General features: G+C 45.7%; 1 protein-coding gene across 1 annotated transcript in view; it reads right to left on the reverse strand.

Moving 5' to 3' along the window:
- sema4bb (sema domain, immunoglobulin domain (Ig), transmembrane domain (TM) and short cytoplasmic domain, (semaphorin) 4Bb) overlaps window positions 1-9,156 on the reverse strand; it is a 72,306-nt gene extending 63,150 nt beyond the window's left edge. Inside the window, exons 1-2 of the mRNA XM_053864446.1 lie at window positions 9,100-9,156; window positions 6,445-6,595 (exon numbers count right to left, since the gene is read on the reverse strand). The gene's annotated coding sequence lies outside the window, so the exon portion shown is untranslated. The remainder of the gene's footprint in view (window positions 1-6,444; window positions 6,596-9,099) is intronic.
- Between the last annotated feature and the right edge of the window lie 69 nt (window positions 9,157-9,225).

The raw sequence follows: 9,225 nt of genomic DNA on the forward strand, positions 1-9,225 counted from the left end.
CATGAGAAGACAAAGGGCTGAATAATACACGATAAATAAAGATGTGTACACTGGTTGTTTTGGTAGAGATCTGGCGCCGGAATAATGATGCCTGCTTAAGATATGAAAATGAGAATAATTGTGGTGATGAGTGTCACAAAGAGATTTGAAATATTCTGTTGTTTCTTTAAACTACGGTGTGTTATCTGATAGGGCAGTAATGCATAGTGCATCTTAGAGACATTGAGACAACAAGGATGAGGTCGTCATCATCACCCGGTAACAGGAGACGATAACTCAGGTGAGAAGACTTCTTAAGGAAGCTGAGGTTCTTCGACACGAGCAGCAGACTCCTGTAGCTGTAGGGCTCAAACTGGTGCAAGTAATGGTGCGTTCCAGTTGAGCTTGGAACTGGGAAATTCCCAGTGACGTCACCTGATGTGGGATTTAGAAAGTCGGAGAATCCTCACCATCCCAAGCGTACAATCCAAAATGGCTTCATCGAACGTAAGCCCAAGTTTCCAAAGTCGACGTTGTCTTCGTTAGAACTCGCCTGACGCAATTCCCTGCTCAGTCTTCCCACTTCCAAGGTAAGTGGAACGCAGGATAACTCCCTTCCTCCTTGGACATGTAGAGGAGGAGCAAGGCAAACATATTGACCGACCCTTCACCCTCTCTCTGATCAACTGTGGCTGACCTTCAGTCAGACACCCATCACCCAGGATCCTTGTGCCAAACATTACAAGACAGTTTGAGTGTAGCAGTTTCTGGAGTAGTTCCCACTTCGCTGTGATCTTGCGTCTCTGGACAGTACTGCTACGTCCCCTGTGTCAACAATACTTTCCTCTACATGTTGTACTGCACTACAACTATTTGAGACCAATCAAGTCTTTATTCAATCATCCAGTTATTTTTCATGTTTAATACAATCATTTTAATTAAATAATCTGAAACAATACTGAGAAAATGGGTGTGGTTCATATGGTAAGATGACCGCTAATGGCTCAAGAGTAAACCAGACCGGTCTATTACTTCTGATTCACCATAGTAAGATCACAAACCCAAAGGAGACCGAGAGGTCCACCCAGGACCAGGTGGAGAGATTACTGTATATCTCTAAGCTGGCCAGGGAGCGTCTCGGGATCCCCCAGTCTGAGCTGGTGGATGTCGCTCGGGAGAAGGGGGGTTTGGCGTGACCTCCTGAAGCTGCTGCCCCCAAGACCCGGCAATGGATAAGCGGGCGACGATGGATGGATGGATGGATGGATGGATGGAAGATCATAAACCTTCAAACCATAAGCAAAAGTTGAGGTAAATGGAGTCCTCGCCACAAAACTGAGACAGACGAACAAGAAGCAAATAAAAGACCTGAAAACAAGTTATTGAAATTTGCAGTCTGATCTATCGCTAGAAGAATTAGCATGTGTCTTTGCATTGCTTAAATGCACAGTTGAGCAAACATAAGACATTTTAAGAGTCATAGCAGTGAGTCACGGTGAAGTCCTCGGACAGGAAAAGATAAGGACGCAAACATGAGTCTTTGTCTTCGAGCAGAGTCTGCTGACGTCTGTGTGTGTGTGTGTGTGTGTTGATCTGACTGTGCAGCTGTGACTGCAGGTGAGAGATGAGTGCAGTGCAGGCGGAGACATCAGTCATCGGAGGACTGACGCATCCGAGTGAAGACAGCGAGTGAGACAGCCCAGCACAAACAGGCTCACACCGTCGTCTCGTGACCTTGTGGGAGTGGCGGCCTGATCCAGCCTGACCCGGCCCATCCCTGTGCACTACGGGTCCGTCCAGGAGGCCAGAGCCAGGATGTGATATCATTCATGACTTAATCTTTGACAACAAACAGCCATATTCTGGAGACGTTCATCATTTCCTGAGCTCATCTGTCGTCATTTCAGGGGAAAGATGCCAAACTTAGCTCATGTTGCTGCTCACTACTGAGGCCACAAGCATAACTGTGTACAGTAGCAACTTGAATTAGCAGCTGTTGATTCTCAATAATAACTAATGAATAGCTCACAGACAATAGACGCAGAGCCGTTTTCTCCAATTGTTCAGGCTCGTGCCTGGACTGCAGAAGAATGGAGAGCAAAGATCTTGTCGAGATCCCAACACAACCACATCTGCACATCATGTTTGGCACCGCTGCGCTGCAGCTGCGCAGCCCGTCACAGGAAACTAGTTTTGAGTCAGGAGAGCCTAAAACCATTATAATTACAGCTGAACGACCGTCCTCACGCTCATTATTGTTTTTGGAATTCAAACGGGTTCATTCTTTGTGTTGTGATTTCTGAGTCATAACCTGCTTCTCATTTACTGTTCATCACACCAGCAGCGCACGATGGTCCTCCGTCCGTAAACAGGAGTGAACCCTGGCCATGTCAGAGAGCAAGAGTCCCAGATGCCCCTCCTGCACGTCTACCCGCTCATCAGCTGATGATTCGCATCTGGACCCCTCAGCTGCTTCCAATTCAACTGCGTGACTCATGTGTGATCGTGCCAGCCCTCACAAACATCCAGCTATCAGTGGAGCGTGGTCTGACCCTGACTGCAGGATCCTTATGCTGTGTCTGGAGCTTGTTTCGTCTCAGATCACTTCTAAGAATATATTAGCCACCAGCTCAGATCGGAGGACGCCCGCAGACTGACAGTGTTGTCCTCCATCTTCCAGTAACCTGCAGTTCTGCCTCTCAATTCAGCGACTTGAAAAGGTACTTTCAAACCAGGGAAGGAGCCATCCATGCCTTCTGGGCGAACACACTGACAACAGCTCAGTGACAGCATCATTACATCACCCATCATGCCAGTGGGATGTTGACCTTGTATGGGCCCCATTGTGCTCTCTATGATAGGAATTCTCTACTGAGACAGAGAGATGAGACCTGACCGTATACTGGAGGCATCATTTCGATTGAAAAAAACCCAAAACAATAGCTTTACCAGAGTCTCAAGACATCATCAGGACGGACAACTTCGTGACCACACAAAGGATCATGGGATTGATCTGAGGAGGACAATGTGGCAATCATTCCATCCAGGCATCATATTTCCTCCCTCCTTGTCCATCGTAGCTTCCATCAGAAACAAGAGACGCACTATCCAGAGGTTAGTGACCTCATAAATCACGACTGGAGATCGCAGCATCAATGTTGAAGAGCGCAGTCAGTCTTCAGTGCTGGATGAGTCAGCAGGAAGAAGATTTGCTGAGACATCTTCCACCTTTCATCTCCCAGATAACCTTTGACCCAGGATATAGAGAAGCAAAGAAGCTTGTGTGAAACCACAGGGAAGTGAAGCAGATTTGCTGGTGAAGCATCCAAGTTGATGGACCTGTAGGTCAGAAGTCTCCATGCCAGAGTTCAGCAATGCTGAGGCAGCGAGAAAGCTGATGAAGATTCCTGAAAACATCTGCTGGAGAAGATGCCTCAGGAGCAGCTGATTTCTAAATACCGACCGGATATTTTTAACCTCAGGGTTGAATCTGCCCGCTGAGAATTTCCTCCTTCTCTTCTGCGGCTTATGTGGGCAGCGACTGGATGCCAGTGAAGGGAGCGGAAGTGTGGTGAGGGATAACTGGGGCAGGTTGAAGACCAGACGAGCTGCAGCGTTCGGGATGAGCTGCAGAGGTCTGCTGGTATCAGCAGGCAGACCAAGAGTCTGGACGTGAGACCACAAAAGCCTGGACCAGAGCGTTGACCTTCGGTGTCAGCACAGGCGAACTACCCTGAACACTACAGCAACTGCGTCCTGACTAGCTTGAGTTTAAGGAGGTGTGTAAATATCTACCAAGAGATGTCAGTCATCCAGTCACAGATTCGTTCTGCCACTTTCCAGAACAGACTGGAAAAACATTGGCGTGTCTCTGAAAGAAGGAGCCGGAGACAAATTCAAGAGACACTTCAGAAGAAGCAGCACATGCTTCTGAAATAAACGGTGAAGATCAGGATCTAGGAGGAGGTTGGTTGAGTTTAGCGAAGACTAGAAGCCATTACGGTGGTGGGGAAGACACACACCCATGTTTTGGAGAGGAAAGTTTTGAAGCTGGCTAATATGCAGCGAATACACATATGAAGAAGTTGTCTATTCATGGTACCAAATGTGACTCTCCTTCCTTCTAATGAATGAATCAACCCCCAGGTCCTGGGGCCACATCCAGGCCACATCCAGCAATTTTAAGCAGCCTACAACTGTATGAATTATCTAGTGAGGTACAACGGAATTCAAAACTAATTACACAAGTTCCCCAAATTAAGCATGTTCATATTATGACCAAAAGAGGTATTCAAGTATTCAAGCTTTGGCCCTTCACAGTTCTGCAAGGGGACATTAGAAATATCAAGAATTTATCTGGAAAGTTCCTAAAATCCGATGGAAATTCATGTCTTACGCTGAAATTGGCCTTCAATAATGAAAAGTGACGCCGATTTTTGATTCAGTAAAAACAACTTTTTCCTATTAATTTACATTACACCTGAATTTTGGACCCCGTTTTAAATTTTGGTGCCTTGCGAGACTGAGTTGGATCAAGGGAAGGCTCCTTTAAGGCTTCTCTCTTGCCCTTGAGCAGAGAGTCAGTCGGGAAGTGCCGACTAGATGGGTGAGAAAGAACAGAAAGTTGGAACCAAGACTGCAGAAAGTGGAAGGTCCCGTGTCAAGTGGCTCTAACAGAAGAAGGTGAGGAAGTGAGGGCACGACAAGTATGGATCCAGGGGAGGAGATAAAGCTGGCTAGTCAATGATTATCCAAGAAGCCACTGACTTCTGCTCAGCATCCAGGTTGCTGGATCGAAACACTACTGTCACTGGGTCAAAGCCTCACTGGCGATATCTTGTGTTTTCTCATCACCCATGACTTGGGATCGCCTCCAAAGCTCTCTGCCTCCTGTTTGCGGTGCACTTTAATAAGAAGTAAATATGCGCTTATGGCGCACACCTCTTAACTACTACATCAGGGTGCACCTGCAGAGAGATGCCTCAGGTTAGCGCGGCACCTGATGTTGGTTCTGCGTAATCCTCCGCTGCTCATCTCTGGTGCCAGAACGGCAAGCCAGCGGGTCCCTTCAAACACTCGCCGAGTTTTCAATAAGGTCCTGATCCAGGTGGGTGGATTTCCCCAAAGTCGCGGCGTCTATATCAAACAGGCGCCGCACCTGTGCCCGCCGCCCACCTCGGGCCACTAAATGCTCTCTTTAGAGAAGGAGAGAGCAGCAACAGGTGCAGAGCTCCTCACATGGAGGCTGAATCAGAGCTTTGTGCGAGAGCTCTCCCTCGTGATCATCTGCCCTCTGCCGTCAACAGAGGCGTCTGGAACTAGCTTGGGATGGGACCAGTTATGTTAGACAGCTTCTGAGACGGCATGTTTCAAGTACATTCCTCTGGAACATAGCTCAAAGCGACTGTCCTGCGGGATTTGTTGTGTTCTTTTTAGGTAATAGCATTCTAATTAGAACTACCTTCGCAGGAGCTGATCAACCAACACTCATCACTTCCTTCATGGTCTGGTTTTCCAACAATCCAATCCAAGGAGTCAAACTGGATGCTCAGAAACACCCAGCAGTGAGGACCAGTCTCACAACAGAAGGATCCGCCGACGCTCCCTCACCGGGGGTGGCATGACCCTGGCTATATTCATCTCCTTGCCGTAGTGGGACTCCCGAGACCCTCAACCTCGCTCTGGTATTCACACTTCAGTCATAACTCGCATGCCTCTGCCACATTTCTCCGCAGCTCGGACGTAGAATCCTCCAGTCAGGACTTGTGCAGAGCATGTTCTCAGAGTTGAGGCTCACGATTGGATCCTTTTTCCGTGGGATTTCACACAATCGCTGGCTGTTCTCCGGGGATTTGGGATGAATGTGAACATGTGAACTCGAGTTGCCCGAACACGCCCTGCTTGTTGGAGCTCAGAGCGAGCTGTCAGAGGACCAGTGAGGTAATAATGTTCCACCCTAACCAAAACATGCTGTCGGATGAACGGGAGAACAGAGCAGCGCACTGTTGGACAGCAACCGCACGTGAAGCAAAGATTCCAGACACGCACGTCTTCTGTGTACGACTCACAAGTCCTGTTGTTGCAGCACAGTTTTCTAAATATAGCGACATTTATCACTCCATTTATTCCATCTCATTCTCCTGAACTTCCTTCCATAATGACCAACCTGAGATCAAACAACTGCTCTGGTCTGAGTCTCAGCAGACGACAATTCCCTGTGGTAGCTTTGGTCTGAGTTCACAGTGGAAGCATTAATGCCGAAAACCACAAAGCACAACATTGTCTACAAGGCTCGTAAACAACCACGTAACTAAGCAAAACACTCGTCTTTTAGCTGTAGCCATTAGCAAATACTGCCAATGAGCACACGCTATAATTGAACAGTGAGTCTGTCTTTAATTATCTTGGCCTCTAGGGGAGCAGTTCAAAGGTGTCCTGGGTTAAAGAGGTCAGCTAAGATCCTACCTGGAAGTGTCTCAAGCTGAGGTCATGGACAGAGGGTCCGAGTCTGTTGCACGTGAACAAGCGGAGGAGTTGATGAAGGACTCGACTTCGGAGGTGTGGAATCAGATGAGGTCAAGCAGCAAGCACTTTGTCCAGCCAGCCAGAGATGAACCTGCAAAATGGGATGTATTGTTGGTTATCCAGTCAAGCATGAAGTTTTTGCAGCTTCATAAACTACAACTCTGTCCAATATAATAGATAATAATCAAAAATGTACCCATAGCTTCTCATGTCTACTGTAGAAAGGTTTAAATTCCACCCAAAAAACGGGCACATAATCAGAATTGTGACCCAAAAAAAACAGATGACGGGCGACAAAAGCAGAGGTGAATACAGTGACGCTAGGCAAAGCGAAAGCGTCGCCCTCTGGCTCTGCTTATTTTCATCATCAGTGTTTTGAAGCACACAGCTCAGAATCTGTTTTGTCTTTATCTGATTTTGAAATTGATATTACAGTTGTTAAAAGGCAGGACACTTGTGAAACATTGCATCATTTTGGCTCAACTTCCGCCCATAAAGCTTGTTTCCTTAAATAAAAAAGTCTGTATATTGAGCCAACATCTCTGATCCAACAACAATAGAGCAGTGAATGTGACAACACACATTTCCAGCAGAGACAGCACAATGTTATTTTATGGGCTCAACAGTGTCAGGCATCAATCACCCGCAGGTATGTTGGAAACAATCCCAAATTCCTGGAAGCACAGAGACCCAGGATGATGACTACCTGCTCTATTGTCTTTCATTTTTCAGCAAACTGGAGGTGATGTGAGACAGGCCCGAGCAAGTCTGACACGCCGCTGAAGTCTCACTCCCTCTCCGTAATCCTCACATTAGAACTGTCATGCGGACGGAGCTCACATTGTTTCTGTCTCATCTGATGATCGGCTGCGTCCAGAGTGACACAGCAGATCAGAGTCCAGGCGGCCTGGAACAGCTACCGCCCACAGAAGTAACACTGTGAAGCTGTTTCAAAGAATCCGGCAGCCAGTCAAATGATCACGGCAGCGCATCATGATGAAGCCGCGGAGCAGCACTGGAATATTAACATGCTGGCGAGGGAAGAAAGGAAGCTAGCTCCTTCCTCAGACGATTTTTGAACAATTTAGCTGCAGACTCAACACCCAAGCCTTGTGTTCGAATCACTCCCACACTAAAATATTCAATATTCTCTTATCTGTGCATATATATAAGTACGTTCACTTTATTGTACTTTCGCCAAAACAGATTCTTATTTTGCCACGGTTCACTTCTCTTCTTTTGTGGTGTTGAGTGCTAGCAATAACCTCATATGGAATTATGTAACATGTTGGAACATATGTGGAATTTGTCGGCGTTACGGTGCTGCGGTTTGCTCCTACGGTTCAAAAACATATAAAGGTCAACGGATGACAACAGAAAGTGTGAGTGATTATCTGCTGACATATTCTGGGTAGCCAATAGCATCACTAGCAAACAACCCAAAAGATAAAAACTGCCACAAACAATTTGACTTTACTTAACATTATATGAATATATTATAGACAGACTAAATAACATCTCAAATCAGCTTTGAACACTCAAACAATGTGGAAATTAAACCTTTGAAAGTTTAAAAATTATTTTTGCGCTCGGAAAATCTTTGACTAAAAATGACAAAAAATTGAGCTCCTTTGTCGTTGAAAATGAAAAAAAAAAACGTGTGTGGCTGCTGAAGGTCAATAAGAATAAGGTTAGAACTTTACTGCCCTCTAGTGTCAGGTAGGTGACTTGGCGTTAACTACATAGACGAATATGGGAGGATTTTAACTTATTACACGTTTAATCAGCTGTTTCCAGCAAGAAGAACACTGTGAGCCTAAACGATTGGTGGTGAAGATTATATTTATCCTCATCTGCGTCCGAGTAGCATCTTTTAGACAAAGGTATAGGATAATATGAATTAGTATGTAGGGCCTTTGATCATGAGAATTTAGCTGGTGGGATTATTTGGTCCTTTTTTTCTGAAGAAATATCGCTATTTGGTGCCGACTTGTTTTTGACAATCTCTCAAATCTCCCACTTGGCAACCTTTATTGTCTCCGTGGGGCAATTTGCTGTTAATACACAAGTATTTCAAGTATTTCTTTCAATCATTTCTGCTTGTTTAAGAGACCAACAGTGGAGTTTGAGCACCAGACTACAGCAGGCTGTACTGGCAGGCCAGAGGGCAGGAAAGGTCACGGTGGAAACATTCGGCCTGCTCTGTCTCTGCAGCTCTGCATCTCTCTGAAACTTGCATCGACAGTTTTGCCACACATTTTACCGTTTTACTCTTTGCGGTTTTTGACAGTGAGTGACCCAAACCAGTAAGACCCAAGTAAATAAAACAAGATTAAAAAACATTCTCATAAAGTAGGTGTCTACATTGAAACATTAAAAAATACTATAAAGTACATTTGCTTGCACAAATCAAGTCTGTGTTGTCCTCGAAAGTCGAAGTAAATATCTGTACTGACGTATATTTCCACCACAGAACGGGGGAATTTGACAGAAGCATACTTCTAAAATCAAAGAAACGTGTCTTCAAGTCTTCACGTAAAATATTTTTACAATGAAAAACACACAATATACAATCTTAACGACATCATTACATACGTGTCCACAGTTTGGCCGCGTTTATCAAAGTACTCTTCGTTATTTATGAACGTCCCAACATAGCGAGATTCTTCTTCACTCCCGTAAGTTCAGATGAGATGGAAAAACACTATCACCTAGTGGTTA

This window comes from Synchiropus splendidus, chromosome 5 (genome assembly GCF_027744825.2).
Source record: "Synchiropus splendidus isolate RoL2022-P1 chromosome 5, RoL_Sspl_1.0, whole genome shotgun sequence".
NCBI lineage: Eukaryota > Metazoa > Chordata > Actinopteri > Syngnathiformes > Callionymidae > Synchiropus > Synchiropus splendidus.